Genomic DNA, 19849 nt, shown 5'->3' on the forward strand with positions numbered 1-19849 from the left:
AAGCAGGTACAATGGCAACATTTAAAAAGCATTTGGATAGGTACATGAATGGGAAGAATTCAGAGGGACATGGACCAAATGTGGCAATTGAAACTAGCTAAGTGGGCACCATGGTCAGCAAGATAACAAAGTGTGGAGCTGGATGAACACAGCAGGCCAAGCAGCATCTCAGGAGCACAAAAGCTGACGTTTCGGGAGACAGGATTCTCCAGCATCTGCAGTTCCCATTATCTTTGATCACCATGGTCAGCATGGACCACGTTGACCAAAAGGCTTGTTTCCATGTGGTATTACTCTCTGACCTTATTACTGTGCCTGCAACCACCTGGTATCTAAACTCTGGAATTCCCTTCCTAAGCCTCTCTGTCTTTCCACTTCTCTCTCCTCTAAGTTGTTCTTCTTTAGCTGAGCTTTTCTGGAGCTCGAACTAGCGGAGGGCAGGGATACTAAGAAATGACAACGTCAATGATTGTTACATGACCATCACTGTTTCACCAGCAAAATCTAGACCATGATTTCTCCACTTGCCTTAGTCTGAACTCTCTTCTGTACAAAAGCTGGAAGATTACAAGAACTTAAGAAATAGGAGCAGGAGTAGGCCATCTGGCCCATTGAGCCTGGTCCACCATTCAATAAGATCATGGCTGATCTCTTTGTGGACTCAAGTCTACTTACACCCACTCGACATAATCCTTCATTCCTCTACTGTTCAAAAATCCATCTAGCTTTGCTTTAAAAACATTCAGTGAGGAAGCCTCAACTGCTTCACTGGGCAGTGAATTCCATAGATACACAACCCTTTGGGTGAAGAAGTTCCTCCTCAGCTCCATCCTAAATCTGCTCCCCCTAATTTTGAGGCTGTGCCCCCTAATTTCACCGCCAGTGGAAACATCCTCCCTGATTCTATCTTGTCTTTTCCATTCATAATTTTATATGTTTCTATAAGATGCCCCCTCCCATTCTTCTAAATTCCACTCAGTATAGGTCCAGTGTACTCAATAGCTCCTAAGCCAACCCACTCAACTCCAGAATCAACCTCGTGAAACCCTCCAGTGTCAGGACATCCTTTCTCAAATAAAGAGACCAAAACTATATTATGTTTGTAAAATATTGTTTATAAAACAAACGGCAAACTACTATATGTGTCAGAAATCAACTGAAATAATAATCACCTGACTTGCTAAATGTAGTGATCTTATGCATTTTAGATTTATCTAGACAGAATGTCTTTAAAGAAATTATCGAGGGAAAATGGCCACGCAACTCTGCATCTTTCAGTATTAGCCCCAGATATGTAAACGGCCTTACAGCAGCCCTATTCCACATTCTCTGGATCCTGTCGGCAGGCTGTCAGGAATCCATAGAGACAAATAAAAATGGAACATACCAGAAACACCCAGTAAACATTGTGGGGAGGAAATCGGAGTTAACGTTTCGGGTCGATTGGCTTTCCTCAAATTTGCTGCCTGACCCCAACATAGTCCAGAAGGAATAAGTTGAGGTTCTGTGGCCAGGGGTACAATACCTTCACATGCAATCTCTTTCAGAATCTCAGATCAACCACACACATATCCTACCATACTGAAGTATCAGCCTGGATAATGCCCTCAAGTCTCTGAGGTGGGAGTTAAACCAACAACCTTCTGGTTGTTTCAGAGATAATGGGAACTGCAGATGCTGGAGAATCAAAGATAACGAAGTGTGGAGCTGGATGAACACAGCAGGCCAAGCAGCATCTCAGGAGCACAAAAGCTGACGTTTCGGGCCTAGACCCAGTCTCTGATGAAGGGTCTAGGCCCAAAATGTCAGCTTTTGTGCTCCTGAGATGCTGCTTGGCCTGCTGTGTTCATCCAGCTCCACACTTTGTTATCTAACCTTCTGGTTGTTGCAAGTTTAGCCAACATTTTAATCTTAATGCGCATTGACTTCAGCTTTGAGTTCGTTGGCACCCTGTTAGCTGTGCCAGGCATTATATTGATGACGCTATCGAATGGCGGAACGGGCCTGAAGGGCCAAATGGCCTAAAGCTGGTCCTATCTTCAATGCCTCCTATATTTAGCTCATGGATTTAGTTTGGAAGAGGCCTGTAGTGCGAGTACATCATGATGCCAAGCAGATTTAATGTGAGCGACGCCATTTTGGAGCACAATACTTCAATGAGTGCACTCTTTTACCCTCTCAGGGCTGAACAAGTGTAAAGGGGCAGGAAAGATCCCCCTAACCAACTTCATACATTTCCATTCCTGCCCAACATTATTTAAAGAGGTTATCAACTATTTACCTTAGTTGCTGGTTGATTTTTTTCCTCTGGCAGTTGGCAATATTCTACAAGTATTGGTCCTTTCATTAATGCTGTAGAATCACAAAGTCCCTGCCATCCTGTAAGAGGCCATTTGGCTCATTGAGTCTACACCAGCCGTCCAAACAGCATTCACCCAGACCCAGCCTCATCTACTCTACTCCTGTAACCCTGCCTTTCCCAAGGCTAATCCACCTAACCTGCACATCCCTGGACATTATGGGGATATTCAGCATGGGCCAATCCGCCCTCACCTGCACATCTTTGAAATGTGGGAGGAAATGACAGGCTCCAAGCTCTGTACAAAGTCCCGTGTAAGGTTTGGCGCCAATCTCCTCCTCTGTACTTCTTGACAGTTTTGGAGAGGCCAGACAATCAAGGAATTTATTGGGAATTATCATCAACCTTTTTATGCATATAACGCCATCGAAGTCTTCATGTAAGCCATTTGGATCAGATCTCTCGAGTGACTGTACCTCCTAAGGAGTGGTCACATGTATTAACCTTCTCCCCAGTCTGCCTGTACCCACACTGTGGTCTCTTTTCCAACATGTTTAGAATTCCCTTTAGTCCTGCCCTCTAGAATGTGCATAGCAGCAGGATCTATATTTCCTGGTAATTTTTAAACCTTCATCCATGGGATTGGGTTCAAGACAGAATTGGTGGAGCAGAAGGCAAGGAACAGTCTTCAAGCTTAAGCTCCTCTACATCACTGCTTGTTAGGTATAAAAATTAATTACTACAAAACAAAGTATTTGGAGATAAACCAAGCTCTAATCTTTCCATTACATCACTGAAAGACTTTATTCCATAAACTCCACCACTTAATACGAGTCAGTCTACTCTTACGCTGCTCTGTGTGTGTTTCTTGTTAATTTCTTTCTTCATTCATCCCACATGGTGCTATTTATGCCCAGTGAGCAGCAGCACAGCGACGTCACAAAGTTGCTCCAGGGACCGAAAGACTTGGAACAATTGGAACTGGTGGCTATCAGTGGAAACTCAACTGAAAGGAGATTTCGTCATCACCATCAATTTCTGCTTCCTGTTACATTTCTTACTTTTGCACCAGTTCCCAAACAGGCAGAAAGGAAGTGGTGTGGTGGGATTGATGGTAGAGGAGGGTGATATACAAAGACAGCAAGGGTTCAAAAGAATGCGAGTACAAAAGAGAATGAGAGGGAGTAAGTCATCTGACCTCTCAAGCCTTTCAGTTCCCCCTTTCAGATCTGTTTCTGGCCTTAACTCCACTTTGTCTGCCTTGCCCTTATAACCCTGTCCTCTGGTTGATATATATTTAATGATCAAACCACTTCTGGTCTCCTCTGGAGGAGAAAACCGAAGATTAATAACCCATGGACAGAAAGAATTCTTCCTCTTTGCTGTTTTATCAGGAAGAATTTGTCACTTTGTTTGATAATCCTACTGAAGGGAAACATTCTCTCAGCATCTACCCTACCAACACTCCTCAGAATCTAAAATAGTGAGATTACCTCTCATTCGTCTAAACTCTATTGGTTTCGCCCCACCCTGCTCAACCTTTCTTCATAACACAAGCCCATGATCCCAGGAGCCAGCCTGGCTGAACATCTCTGAACTGATTCCAATGTAAACTCCACAGAGAGAGTCACCCGAAAGGCATCCCTAGCACTGTGAGGCTGCAGTGCTAACCACCATGCTATGGTCATTGGGCAAGGAGACCAAAACTGTAGGCTGCAGTAGCCTCACCAATATCCCACACAGCTGCAAGACTTCTCAATTGTAATACTCTGTCTGCTTGTAATATAGGCTGACATTTCGATCACCTTCCTAATGATTTGCTGTGTCTACGTGCTAAGACTATTTATAGCTTGTATGTCTGAAGATGCTGTGGGATGAGAAGTTATGGGAAGCTAAGATAAGACTATCTTTGCTTTCAACTTTGCCACAGCTTCAGCCATAGTTGCCCTTATGACCGCAAGCGCTCATTACTCCATTGAAGTGAGGTCAGTCCCTTCTACTGCCTCTATTTGTTTGTCACTTTGTCATGTGAGCAACCGAGAGAGAGTAGTGTGTTAGTGGGTCTTGTTTTGGATGATGTGGCTGGTGTGGTTGAATAGCAGTGGGATGTAGGTGTGAGAAGTGCTAAGAATAAGATGGATTTTGTTTTGAAATGAGTGGAATAGATTTTAAGTGTGAGCTGTGATTGATAGAGATTGTTGCTAGGTGGTGGATAGGGATGTGGTTCACTCTGTGGAAGGTGAAGCTAAGGGTGAGTTGATAGGATATAATATGTGAAGATGAATTCACTGACTGTGACCACACATGTGAAGACGGAGAATGCCCACAGTGTCGCAGAAGGCCATTTGGCCCATTGAGTCCACACTGACCCACTGCAGAGCATCCTATCCAGTCCCATACTCCTACACCATCCCTGTTACCCTGCACTTCCCATGGCTAGCCCAACTAGCCTGTACATCCGTGGACACTATGGATAATTTAGTGTGGTCAAACCACCTACCCTGCACATCTTTGGACTGTGGGAGGAAACCGAAGCACTCGATTGAAACCCACGCAGACACGGGGAGAATGTGCAAACTCGACACAGATAATCGCCTGAGGGTGGAATCCAACACAGGTTCCTGGTACTGTGAGGCAGTAGTGCTAACCGCTGAGCCACCGTGCCAAGGTCATTGACCTTGGAGCCACAGAAATGATACAGCACAGAGGCACCATTGAAAGTATACTGTCTGGGTGCATAACACCCTGGTATGACAACTGCTCTGCCCAGGACCATAAGAAACTACAGAAGATGGTGTGCACAGCCCAGATCATCGCGGAAGCCGACCTTCTATCCACCTACATGGCTCACTGCTGCTGAAAGACTGCCAATATCATCAAAGACCCATTGCGCCCTGGTAATGACCTCCTACAGCCTCTTTCATCAGGCAGAAGATACAGAAGCCTGAATACACGCACAAGCAGGTTTAGGAACCGCTGCTTCCTGGCTGTTTTTAGACTGACAAATGGACTCTCTGGTCTCGAATAACTCTGATCTTGCTAAAATAGTATCAGAGATAATGGGAACTGCAGATGCTGGAGATTCCAAGATAATAAAATGTGAGGCTGGATGAACACAGCAGGCCAAGCAGCATCTCAGGAGCACAAAAGCTGACGTTTCGGGCCTAGACCCTTCATCAGAGGGATGAAGGGTCTAGGCCCGAAACGTCAGCTTTTGTGCTCCTGAGATGCTGTTTGGCCTGCTGTGTTCATCCAGCCTCACATTTTATTATCTCTGATCTTGCTAATGTTGATCTCGCCCAGTGCACGCCCTGTGCAGTGTAACCTGTACACCTGTGTCTAAGTCTTTTTGACCTGTACATCTTCCGCAAAGCTTTTCACTGTATTTCAGTACACATGACAATCAATCAATTCAGCCTAACACATCCAAGCTGATCTAACCCCATCAAGCCCTACAGTAGTGTAACTGCCACACTATTTGCTCCCACTTACTGTATGTGTAAAATCACCTCATCTCCCATCAACAAGCAAAATCTCTCATATAAGATAACTAGATGTAGAGCTGGACAAACAAAGCAGGCTAAGCAGCAACAGAGGAGCAGGAAAGCTGACATTTCAGGCCGAGACCCTCCTTCAGAAACCATCTCTTCCTGTGCATCATGCTACATTGGAGAATCTTGTGGCCCAATCCTCACTGCCATTTTGGGACCTTTCCCAAGTCAACATCCTTCCTTGTAAAACTTCCAGCATATACTCCTGTGAAAATGCGGCTCCCCCTTTCTTGAGTTGCAGGCCGATACTAAAGCTACCTTGACCTCATGCTGGTGTCGACGGTGTCGAGCGACCCATTCAGGTGAGCAACCAGTCTACTCTGTGCTCAGCTCTCACTGCACACTGTGATCATGTAAACGAGCAGGCAGCACAATGTAGGCTTGTTGCCTGCACGGCGAAACAGCAGGTGGTGATTATTTGCTTGTCACAATGTTCAAGCTTCTTTTCAGATTTTGCCGGCTCGAACCTCTGATTAAAATTGTTATTCACTTTCCAAAGACTGTCTGATTCGGTGTTATAAATCAGCGAAATAATTTTCAAAGAAGTGTGACATAATTCTAATTCTGTACTCCTTCTGCCTATTGTTTGATCCTTTTATTTTGAATGATGCAATTTCACTTTGCCATATGCAGGGTGATTACCAGCAACCTTTTGCTGAGGATTGCATTGGATTCAATCTTATCAACCACAAAAGTCCACTTAGTCACAGAGATTTAAACCTCTCAAGCTTACTCTTTGGATTAATGAAAGGAACATTGGGTTTCAAATATGAGGGAGTTCATGTGATATTAAAAAGTGAAGATTAACAAGAAGCTATTTTTAGTGGCGTGTGAATGCAAATAATGGAACTTTTTTTGTTCCTACAGCAACATGGTTCGTTGCATGATAGCAATGGGTACTGTTTGCGTTAACATGCTAAGCATGGTTACTCAGGACTCTCAGGAGCTGTACAAAACACATCTGCTCCCTCTGCGTACTCATGTAGACTTCTTTTGTCTCTACGTAAGAACTGAGTCTTCATCAAGAGCGCAACATGCCATGAATGTTTAAACCTTTCAGAACCATTAGCTTATACGACAGAGGCTATTCTAATTAAATCACTAAGGAGATAAGAAAGGGAGGAATGTATAAGGTTGTGCAGGTTGGCTGGATTGACCATGTTAAATGACCCGTAGTATCCAGAGATAGTAAGAACTGCCGATGCTGGAGAATCTGAGATAACGAGGTGTAGAGCTGGATGAACATAGCAGGGCCAAGCAGCATCAGAGGAGCAGGAAAGCTGATGTTTTGCATCTGGCCCCTTCTTCTGAAATAGGGGAGGGGAAGGGGGCTCTGAAATAAATATTTAGAGGGGGGGAGGTGATGATGGAAGGTGGATAGAGGAGCAGATAGGTGGAGAGATGACGGACAGTTCAAGGAGGTGGGGATGGAGCCAGTAAAGGTGAGTGCAGGGAGGGAGTTGGGATGGGGGTTGGTCAGCGAGGTGGGGGGGCAGGTAGGTGGCAGGGGTGAAGGACAGGTCAAGGAGGCGGAGATGAGGCTAGTAGGTAGGAAGTGGGGGTGGGGGTTGGTCAGTGAGGTAGGAGGAACAGATAGGTGGGAGAAAAGACAGACAGGTCAAGGAGGCAGGGACAAGACGGGCTGGTTTTGGGATGCACTCGGGGGTGGTGAGATTTTTAAAGCTTGTGAAGTCCATATTGAGGCCATTGGACATCCAGGGATGTGTGGACTGGGTGGGCTAGCCATAGGAGATGCAGGGTTACAGGAATAGGGCAAGGGATACTTCCCAGTGGGATGCTGATCAGATGGTCGGGGTAGACCTGATGGGCTGAATGGCCTGTTTCTCACTGCAGGGATTCTAGAGGAAGAAGGCAAGAGAATGTTATGGAGACATTGAGCCCTAGAGTCGTACAGCATGGATACAGATGCTGAGCCACCATGGCGTCCATGGTTTGCTGCATGCAAATTGACAGTTTCATTTCATGCATTACAACACTGACTACACTTCAAAAATGTAAAGAGCTCAAGAAGAAATAGGTGCAGGAATAAGCTGTTCAACTTGTCGAGCCTATCCCCATTCAATCAGATCGTGATTAAACCAATTATACGCTTCAACATTACTGCCTATTCCCAAAACACTTTGTCAATCAAAAACCTGTCCAACACAGCTTTGTGAAATATTCACAATCAACTCAACTTCCATCGTATTCTGCAGAAGAGATTTCCATAGACTAAATATCTCTTAGAGCCACAGAGATGTACAGCATGGATAAAGACCAGGTATCCTAAATAAATCTATTCCCATTTGCCAACATTTGGCCCATATCCCTCTAAACCCTTCCTATTCATGTACCCATCCAGATGCTTTTTAAATGTTGTAATTGTACCAGCCTTCACCACTTCCTCTGGCAGCTCATTCCATTCACACACCACTCTCAGTGTGAAAATGTTAGCCCTTACGCCCCTCTCACCTTAAACCTATACCCTCTAGTTCTGGACTCCCCTATGCTGGAGAAACAACCTCAGTTGTTTACTCTATCCATGCTCCTCATGATTTTATAAACCTCTCAAGGACCTCCCTCAGCCTCCGACACTCCAGGGAAAACAGCCCCAGTCTATTCAGCCTCTCTCTATAGCTCAAACCCCTCAACCCTGGCAGCATCCTTATAAATCTTTTCTGAACCCTTTCAAATTTCACAACATCTTTTCTATAACAGGGAGACCATAATTTAATGCAATATTCCAATGTCCTGTACAGCTGCGACGTGACTTCCCAACTCCTATACTCAATGCACTGACCAATAAAGGCAACCGTACCAAACGCCTTCTTTACGAACCAGTCTATGTGCAACTCCACTTTCAAGGAACAATGAACCTGCACCCCAAGGTCACTTTGTTCAGCAACACTTCCCAGGATCATACCACTAGGTGTATAAGTTCTGCTCTGTTTGACACAAAGAGAATTGCTCAATCGGAATGCAAGTGCAGATACAATGGGCTGAATGGCCTCCTTCTGCACTCCAGTTATTCTGTGACTCGGAGACACTGGGGCACCCCAGCATGGTAAAACAGTAACTCCATAGTCCTTCTTTCAGATAGACACAACTTGGTAAAGGGCCGGATCTCTGCAACAGACCAAGGAGTGTATAAGTGTAATAATATAATTTCCAGCGCTCACAGTCCCAGTTCCTGCTGTGCCCATGGGTCACGGAAGGCGTTAAGCTGGCACCCCTTCTCCTGCACCAGGAACACCTGGGCACAGACAAGGAGAGGATGAGGAGAGGCAGATAGCCAGAGTAAACACTAAGCTGTAGATGAGGGGCAGCATGTATTGCAGCCAGTTAGCACACAATTCTTTCAACACTAAGACACTAGGTTTCAATGAACACTAACATATGGAAAGTAAAGCTTTCCTTCTTGTTGGCCTATCTCAGGTAGGTTTAGACAACCTTAGTGTAGTTCCTAATGGCTGTGAACCTGCAGGTCATCCATTCAAACTTGTCATTATCTGATTCAAGAATGGAAACTAGAATATCTGGGGAAATAAAAAGCACTCTTCTGAAGCTGGGTTACAACATTCGTATCAAGCCTTCATTTGTGTTTGCTTTGGGCCCAATCTCTTACGCAAAGCTGCTGGTTCAGTTACCAGTGATTGTAGTAAAGGACTCAGGCCTGAGCTTGATGCAGGAAAACTGGTGGAGAGAGATTCACCTTGTTTGGCCTAACATTTTTATGATTAGGAAACGGCTGCCTGTGTGAAGTCCTACTTTAATTACCCCGAACTCTTCCAGGAAGGTCCAGGAACTATCAAAGGGGCCAAGGCCACCATGCATCTTGATCAGGAAACAATACCATGATTCTGCAAGGCCACCCAGTGCCATTTGCATTACAGGCAAAAGTAGAAGCAGAAACCAGGAGGCTGGAAAGCGAAGGAATCGTCAAATCAGTCCAGCTTTCAGAATTGGCAGCGCCAGTTGCACTAATTATCGGTTCGCCCTTTGTAGGGGTTTTAGACAAATGGTAAACTGCTTTTTGCAGCTGAATAAATACCCAATCCTTCCCATAGAGGCTTTATACACAAAGCTGGGGCGAGGCGGCTGCTGGCTGTCCTTCACAAAGCTGGACATGAGCTGTGCGTACTTGCAATTGTGCTTAGACAAGGATTCCCAGAAGTGGGCTACAATTAGCACTCATAAGGGTTGGTACTGCCATTTGGGCTATCATCAGCCTGTGCAATTTTTCAGCGAATAATGGAGAACATTTTTACAAGATCGACCATTTATCTCAATAACATGCTAATCATAGGGAAGATCAATAAGAAGCACTTAGAGAACTTGGGCATAGTCCTTAGACATTGATCCCAGGTGGGTATACACCTTAGAAGGGAATAATGTGCAATCCAGGCACATGAAATGATCTATTTGGGCTACAGAGTCACCAAGAATGGGTTACACTCACTGGAAGATAGAGTGAAGGAGACCCAAGGTGCTCCAACTCCCATGTCTATACCAGAGCTTAGGTTTTCCCTCGGACTGGTGAATTATAATGGAAAGTTTGTACATAACCTGGCCTCCATCCTGGCATGATCAAGGATCAGTCTTGGAAATGGTTGCATAGCCAAGCCCTAGCGTTCAGGGAAGTGAAGAAACAGCTGTCATCCTCTAAGGTGATGACCCATTATGATCCCAAGCGAGATCTGGTATATGACATGCGATGCCTCCCTATATGGCATCGAGGTAGTATTAGCTCATAGGTGGCCCAATGGAGAAGAAGGCCCAACAGCATATATATCCAGGACACTGGCTAATGCAGGGCATAGGTATGCCCAGATAAGATATGGCAGTCATATCTGGAGTCGGGAAATTCCAGCAATACCTTTACGGACATAAAATTTTAGTAATAACAGACTGCAAAGGCTTGCTAGGTCTACTTAAAGAGGACAAAATGTGTCATGCACAGCTTCAAGCTGAATTCAGCAGTGGTCTCTAATACTTAAGTGTGTTTGATTACAAGTTGGAACATTGTCTGAGAGGCCAAGGAGCAAATGATGATGCGTTGAGCCACCTCCCACTGGAAGAAAGACCATTGGTGGTACTGCCACTGGAAGAGGGCATAATGGTTTTAAATTTACTGGATGCACTTTCAGTCACAGCTGAAAATATCAGACCCTGGATGCAGAAAGACACAATCCTGGCAAAACTGAAGCAGCTGGTGGTATTTTTCAGTATTAACCAATCCACTTGGATGTCATGGATCTTCTCCATCATAGACACTGCTGGACCAGCATTTGTCATGAATACTTGAATGTTGTAACTTAATACTAGCTACAGTCCATGGAATCACATGTTGTACAACAGAAGCTGCAGCAGTCTATTCAAGAAATATTTGCACAATTAAATATGAAAGAAAAATGGAATATCTGATTTCTTCTGAATTTGTGGAGTTAATAGCTTAGGTCTTTGTTGTGTAGAGAAGCATGAAATTTCAAGAGGAAAAAATTGAACTATTAGTTCAGGATCAATTCATGTTTGAGAATACTACGTCTGAGATAATGAAGCCTTTCAGACACAATTTAGCTTAGCTCTCAAATCTGAATAGAGAGCTCAAAGAGAAAGAATAAAAGCAGGGCATATTACAGACACTGTATCATCAATTCAATAAAAAAAATTGATGGCTTACAGGAGATCTGCATCACACAGAAAAACAGATCAGGCTCAGCAGGAACAGCTGCAGAAACATCAAAGCAGTGCTGGAGACAATGATAGACCTGCAGAAGTAGGCGGAGATGCGTAACCCCCTTTTAATAAACAGGAAAGTATAACAATTGCTGCTAATTCAGCATTTAGCTCCTCACACTGCATCATGTTATGGCTCAGACCAGGTCTCCTCAAAATATTTTAAGAAGGTAGCCTAGATCCTAACTTTTCCTAATTTTAAAGGTAGAAGTGAAGTGTTGTGTTCCAGATGCAATGCGACTGGTCAAACTTGATGTTAAGCAAAACACAATTTACGTAAATGCCATAAATAAAATACAAACAAAAGAAATAAGAATTTAAAATAACTTAATTATCGGAAAACTTAACTAAATAATAAATACATACCTATTACTGATTAACTGTTCGAATATAGTAACATCCCATAAACACACCTCTTGGCAAAAAAGGCAAATTCAAATGCAGATTCTGACATGCAGTTCTCCAATCCAGGAGGGGAAAAATAAACATTGAGTAGATTCAGAGAGTATAATGGCCAAGAAACATTCACTGAAGCTTCAAACTCTTTTGTGATTCCAACAGCTTCTTCTGTTACTAAAAAAAGACCCAGAAATCTGAATCTGTGACAGCTGATCACACCCAGCTACGTCCACTGTATACTTTCTGAGAGACAGTTCTGCGTCTCTGGCTTACAACTCATCTTCAAAAAAAAGGACAAAATAACTTCTTAAAATGACAACATTGCCGCACTCATGGGACAGCCCTTTTAGAAATAAATTCCAAGAATGATACTCTCGTGAAAAAACTCATGTGGGACATAGAGGAAGCTAAACAGCAACCGAATCAGCAATTGGTAGAGGTCGAGATGTCAAAGAAAACACAAAGGGAAAAAAAAGTTGGAGAGGCTGGACAGTATTACAGCAGGTTATGATGAAGACAATGTACTGGGTCAATAGGAGGCTAACACTTTGATAGCAATAGAAAAATCCAGGGTGTTAAACTAGAAGGTTCAGAATGAGCTGGTAGCTCTTAGAGAACATAACGATAAAAAACAAGAATGGCATGAAATGTCAAGATGATCAAGATTCATCAGTGCCTAATCAGGAAACAGTGCATCAGGATAAATTCGGGGAAGACAACCGCAGTCTGCAAAAGAAAAGAGATATGCCAGACTGTGTCATTTTGGCAATCAATGGTACCATGTTACCATGATGAAACCTTGAGCTTTCAGTAAATATTCATAGTCTCACTGTTTACTGTACATAGTTATACATTCTTTAGGGAATGAATGGAAATGTAGTGCCTTGCCATTCAGAGATTTCACCTTGAAGGAGGCCACTGGCCGTGTGTATACAATGTTGTGACTCTGCCTGTCAGTCAGTCTGCTGCGAGTCTGCAAGTTACTTACACAGCAATTTTATTTGAAACCATAAGCTTTCTGTGTGCTTCTCCTTTGTCAGGTGAAGTCAGGACTTCATCTGACGAAGGAGCAGTGCTCCAAAAGCTTGTGATTTCAAATAAACCCGTTGGACTGTAACCTGGTGTTGTGTGGCTTCTGACTTTGTGCCCTAACCAGTCCAACTGAAGCACCTCCCCATCATATGGAGCAATCAACTGGCTTTGCTGTGATACCTGTTCATACTTTATAATGTGTTTAACTCATCTAACCTGCAGGGTTAATAAACCCCTGATAAGTGATTGGTTATTGCAGAATTGTCACTAACCACCATCTTATGGCGCATTATCAACAGGCAATTAAAGTTGGCTTTGACAGTGATACTCAAAACACATGAAAGAATTGAAAAAAGCCAAAAAAAATCAGAAAAGTGAAAGAATTTTAGCAAGCGATTTACCTCATCCATTTTTTACTCCTGTTGACTTGCAGTGATGCAGTGCAAGGAGCTAAATGCTGAATTAGCAGCAACTGTTACACTTTCCTGTTTATTAAAAAGTGAGGACGCAATTTCCCGAGTACAATCCAAAGCTCATTCAAATCCATCTAATCATCTCTACAAAGGTTAGCCTTGCTGCACCATTGCCAACTCTGTGCTTGATCCCACAAGCATATAGAGTGAATCCTGCAAAATCGGCCTCCAGTTTATGTGAACTCGGCAACTGTGTTCAAATATCATCTTCAACTGCGAAGGTCAGAGGTAGAGTGAGCAGCACCTTTGGCCTGTACAATTGCCAGATGGAGTGACATCAAGGCCAAAGTGAGGTAGATGTGGCAAAGGGAAAGAATGGTGAGATAAAAAGCTGCGAGGAAGAACAGAAGGTAATAAAGTGTGAAGCTGGATGAACACAGCAGGCCCAGCAGCATCTCAGGAGCACAAAAGCTGACGTTTCGGGCCTAGACCCTTCATCAGAGCTCCCATTATCTCTGGGAGGAAGAAAATCTGTTTCATACTCATCTTTCATGCTGATGAAGATAAAAGCCAAAATTGTATATTTTTTAGGAAAAAAAGAAATGTTTTAAAGTGTTGTCAACATTTGCTATCTCATCCTAAAGGAGAAAACATTTCACCTCATTATGATGTGTGCTCGCCAGCTTTGTATCATCATCAGAAGCATTTAATTCAGCAGAATTCAATCAACGATAAATAATTGAACATTTTCAAGAGACTACAAGGGAGTAGTATATATTGGGAATAATGAATCTGACCGACATTGATTAGAAAGTTACCCACACTCTCCCTGTAGCCCTTAATTCCTTGCGAGATCGAGAATTTATCAATCTCTGCCTTGAAGATATTTAATGTCTCGGCCTCCACTGCGCTCCGTGGCAATGAATTCCACAGGCCCACCACTCTCTGGCTGAAGAAATGTCTCCTCATTTCTGTTCTAAATTGACCCCCTCTAATTCTAAGGCTGTGCCCAAGGGCCCTAGTCTCCCCACCTAACGGAAACAACCTCCCAGCGTCCACCCTTTCTAAGCCATACATTATCTTGTAAGTTTCTATTAGATCTCCCCTCAACCTTCTAAACTCTAATGAGTACAATCCCAGGATCCTTAGACGTTCATCATACATTAAACCTACCATTCCAGGGATCATCCGTGTGAATCTCCACTGGACACGCTCCAGGGCTAGTATGTCCTTCCTGAGGTGTGGGGCCCAAAATTGGACACAGTATTCTAAATGGGGCCTAACTAGAGCTTTATAAAGTGTCAGAAGCACATCACTGCTTTTATATTCCAACCCTCTTGAGATAGTTGACAACATTACATTTGCTTTCTTAATCACAGACTCTACCTGCAAGTTAACCTTTAGAGAATCCTGGACTAGCACTCCCAGATCCCTTTGTACTTCAGCTTATGAATTTTCTCACCATTTAGGAACTACCTATGGACCTCTACCTCTGGACCAGGATGTCTGTATTCAGTTGCCATCCAATCCAGAAATATGTAGTCACATCACCGAGCAGGTTGATTGGAAAATGCCTACCCATGGGAATCTAGTCTGAAGCCTTTGTTGAGACAGTGTCTTATTGTTAATGCGACTGGACCAGTAACCTGGAGGACAGAGGTTCGTGCTCCAACACCTGATAGAATTTAAATTCAGTCAATAAAATCTGGAAGTGAAAGCCACTTTCAGTAATGATGATGATAATAACTAACATTGATTGTTGTTTAAAAAAAGAGCCAGCTGATTCACCAATAACCAGAAAGGGAAGCTATCACCACAGTTACAATTTAACAATGTAATAATTCATTGTATGTTCTGTGATTTAATACTATTTTTATTAAGAAATGTATGAGCTGACTCACAGTGAGTACTGTCATCTGAGAGCTCATTATTCTACATAAGTCTTGCCATCAAATGGTCCAGTGGCAACATTCTATTGTCACTTGGAAATGTAGCAACATTCATTACATATTGACGTGAGTTATAATAAAGTGCATGGCCTGACCAGACAGTTGAGCCTTGATATCCTATTGACACTCCTTGAAGCTACTGAACACAATAAATGAATTTACTGCTGGACTTGGAGAAACGAAGCAGTCGCTTGTACTTAATAAAGATTGAAAATGTGTATCGACTGTGAGGCAAGCAGTTGTGATATTCTGGTAGTGTCCCTACTTCTCAAACAGGAGGTCTGTCTTCAAGTCCTACCTGCCCCAGAGTTGTATCTTTGCACATCTCAAACAGGTCCATAGAATCCCCACAGTGAGAAAAGCGGCCATTCGCCCCATCCGGTCTGCACTGACCCTCCAAAAAGCATCCCACCCCCAACCCGTGACCCCATATTTACCATGTCCGACCCTGCATATCCCTGGGCACGATGGGCAATTTACCATGGCCAATCCACCTAACCTGCACATCTTGGGACTGTGGGAAGAAACAGGAACAAACGCACACAGACGCAGGGAGAACATGGAAACTCCACACAGTCGTCCAAGGCTGGAATCAAACCCGGTCCCTGGGGCTGTGAGGCTGCAGTGCTAACCATGGAACCATTGTGCCATTCAAATGATTGGTAGAAATAACGGCGGACCATGAGAATCCCAGCTACGCTTAGGTAATTTATGTAAGATATGAGCTGACTTACAGTGAGGACTGCTATCTGAGAGCTCATTATTCTACATAAGATTTGCTTTTGTATATACTTAAAGAGCACTTTTCAAAATCTCATGACAGCCAATGAAGTGTAGTCATTGTGGTAATATCAGAAAAGAAACAGCAAGGAGCTAAATGCTGAATTAGCAGCTACTGCTTTACTTTCCTGTTTATTAAAAAGTGACCACTCCAGGCATATTCGGACAGGAGTCTGTGAACTGCAAACTCATTTCACTTCCTAGACATCCCTCACTTTTATTTTCCAATTTAAAAATAACCAGCAGCGAAGCTGTGCACTTTAATCAAGGTCAAAAGATTAGTTTGTTCCATGATTATTGCTGAACGTGACTTAAGAATAAAAGTACAGTGAGCAGCTAAAATCCAAATACAGGGATTTAAAGCAAGTTGTGATAAAAGTTCAGTGTGAAGATGAAAACAATTCCTCGCTGAAGGTCCTTGTACTTTCTCCTTCCAAAATGAATTAAAAGCCCGAAAGCAGATTTCTTGTCATCAAATAGTTAGAGATTTGGATGGAATGAGATCAGTGAAGTCTCCTTTGTCTCACTTCTACGGGGCAGCAAGTTAATGCTCTTTGTGGCCTGTTTCAGGGCAGCAGTCATTTAACTGGTTTTGCCATCCTCTGTCTGCCTGTTGAGAAGCAGTGACCATTTCCAAGATGATTCTGTTATGGTCTCTGTGCATAAATGGTTACTTTCAGCCTGAATTTCACACAGATCATCCCCGAAAACAGTTGGACCTTGCTTTCATGTATCAGGTTAGCCTAGAATTGGATCTTCTTTCAGTTGAAGTGGTTCACTTTTTTAACAGGCCTAATCTTGAACATGGATGGACCTCATTCTGCCAGGTTGATGTGAGATAGGAAGAGCTGTTCACACTCCTGGAGAAACTATTGCCAAGGAGTCACTGTTAACCCTAAAACGTTCATTGATGTTCAAAGGGTCTCCTGTGATTTCCTCCTAAAATAAAGTACGGTCTGGCCACAGAACTGGTTCAATCGAAAGGTCTAGTCATGTGACTTCAATCAGCAAAGGTAGTCATGTGACTTCTGGGAGTCATTTTGTAAGATACCTTGTGTGCATTGTAAAGACAGATTGGTTTTCTTTTCAGAATAATGACATAGTGGCACATTTGTGCAAGATTCCCCGATAGCAACGTGATAAATTCCTAGTAGATTGATATATTTTTGGATGGTTATTGAGGGACAAATACTTATCTGAACAGTACGAGCTGTTTTCCATTGGAGACAGCAACAGGGCTTTGCTTTATCAAGAGATGGATTCCTCTGAATGTAGAGTCCACTGCTTCAGGGGCTCGAATGTTGATATGTATTATGTGAAACAGGCTTTAGTTTTAAGTATAATGGGCAGCTTGTAGTAATGTTAATGCATTCAGTATGTGGGGCAACCTAAACAGTGGGATCAGATTGTATTTTAAGGAGTGGAGGAGGTGATGACCTAGTGGTATTATCGCTGGACTGTTAATCCAGAGACCCAGACAATGTTTTGGGGACTCAGGTTTGAATCCTGCCACAGCAGATGGTGGAAATTGAATTCAATAAAACATCTAGAATTAAGGATCTAAGGATGACCATGAATCCATTGTCGATTGTTGCAAAAACCCATTTGGTTCACTAACGTCCTCTAGGGAAGAAAATTGCCATCCTTACCTGGTCTGGCCTACATGTGACTCCAGACCCACAGGAATGTGGCTGAGTTAACTGCCCTCTGGGCAATTAGGGATGGGTAATAAATGCTGTCTGGTCAGCGATGCCCCCATCCCATTAATGAATAAAGAGGGCAAAGAAAGAGCCGAAATTTGACTGAAGCTGATCATTCTCATTGACTGAAGAGGTTACTTGATGCTTCAGCAAGCTGACTTTGGTTAATTGCAGACTGGCACTAATATTTGCTTGTAAAATGTTTCTATTCATACGTCCACTCTCCTGTTAGAGTAGATTCTGTGATGGTAAAGCATTTTGGTCAACACTGCAGATATATCCATTGCTTGGAGTCAATGTACTTGACAGAAGACAGGAATTAAAGTAGTTCATTGTTTTGAGGTGTCTAAAAGAATTCCAAATTTCACAATATTTTCTGAGCAAAGAACTCTTGTTTTTTTTTTAAAAGTTCACTTCGTTCGATCTCTATCTTTTAATTTATTCACAGGGTATGGATGTCACTGGTTAGGCCAGAAGTTATTCATAATTGCCCAGAGGCCAGTTAAGTGTCAACCACATTGCTGTGGGTCTGGAGTCACATGTAGACCAGATCAGGTCAGGGTGGCAAATAAAAAAACTGAAAGAACTGCGGATGTTGGAAATCAGAAATAAAAACAGAAATGACTGGAAAAGCTCTGCAAATCTGGCAGCATCTGTGGAGAGAAAGCAAAGTCGACGTTTTGGGTCCAGTGACCGTCCCTCAGAAGTTCTGAGGGTCACCAGAACTGAAATGTAAACTCTGATTTCTTTGCACATATGCTGCCGAACCTGCTGAGTTTTTCCAGCAATTTCTGTTTTTGTGACAGGTAAGGGTAGCAGTTCATAGATTCATAAAATTCCTACAGTGTGGAATCAGAGTATTTGGCCCTTTGGGTCCACACTAACCCTCCAAAGAGCATCCCACCAAGACCCAACCCCTACACTATCCCTGCAACCCTACATTTCCCAAGGCTAATTCATGTAGCCTGCACATTATGGGCAACTTAGCACGGCCAATCCCCCTAAACTGCACATCTTTGGACTGTGGGAGGAAACCGAAGGTAACCCACACAGACATGGGGAGAATGTGCAAACTCCACACAGGCAGCCACCCAAGGGTGGGCTTGAACCTAGCATTATGAGGCAGCAGTGCTAACCACTGAGCCACTGGGCTGCTCCAAGTCTATGTTTCCTTCTATGATAGCAGTTGCCTCCTCTAAAGGACATTATTAAAGCTGGTGGATTCCTTTCTGAAAATCGACAATGGTTTCAAGGCCATCATTAGACTCTTAATTACATATTTTTATTGAATTCGAATTCTACCATCTTCCTTGGCAGAATTCAGGAACCTAGGTTCCAAGAACATTACCAGTGTCCCTGGATTAACAATCTAGTGATAACACCACTAGGGCATTGCTTTCACTAAAATGTAAATTCTGGCCTATTGGTAGTTCAGATGCCTCTGATTCAGAAGGTTTTGTATCCAACCTTCACTCAAGGATTTAAACAGATATTTGAGGGTATCTTCCTGTGCAGTACTGAGGGATACCACACTGTCAAATGCACTGATTTTTGCTGAAATGTTACATTCCAGCCCCACTAAATTAACAAGGATAATCCAAGGATACTATTAAAATCTTTAAAACCCAGCAGAGGATAACTAAAGAAAGCATTAAGGGGAGAGAAGATGAAATATGAATGTAAACCAGCTGGTGAAATGGCCATCATTAAGGAGAAGGTGCTGGGGAAGTTGAAAGCTCTGAAGGTGGGTAAATCACCCAGACCAGATGGACTACACCCCAGAGTTCGGAAGGAGGTAGCTGAGGAGATTGTAGAGGCATTGCTGGTGATCTTTCAGGAATCGGGAGAGTCAGGGAGGGTGCGAGAGGCCTGGAAAATGGCTAATGGAACACCCCTGTTTAGGAAGGGAGGAAGGCAGAAAACAGGAAACTATAGGCCGGTTAGCCTGAACTCTGTCGTCGATCGGTAAAATTTTAGAATCCATTATTAA

At 43.2% G+C, this 19849-nt stretch overlaps 1 protein-coding gene across 4 annotated transcripts in view; it reads right to left on the reverse strand.

Moving 5' to 3' along the window:
* tex2l (testis expressed 2, like) overlaps nt 1–19849 on the reverse strand; it is a 141829-nt gene that overhangs the window by 116258 nt on the left and 5722 nt on the right. The gene's annotated exons all lie outside the window — the stretch shown is intronic.

The sequence above is a fragment of the Stegostoma tigrinum genome, chromosome 23, assembly GCF_030684315.1.
Source record: "Stegostoma tigrinum isolate sSteTig4 chromosome 23, sSteTig4.hap1, whole genome shotgun sequence".
NCBI lineage: Eukaryota > Metazoa > Chordata > Chondrichthyes > Orectolobiformes > Stegostomatidae > Stegostoma > Stegostoma tigrinum.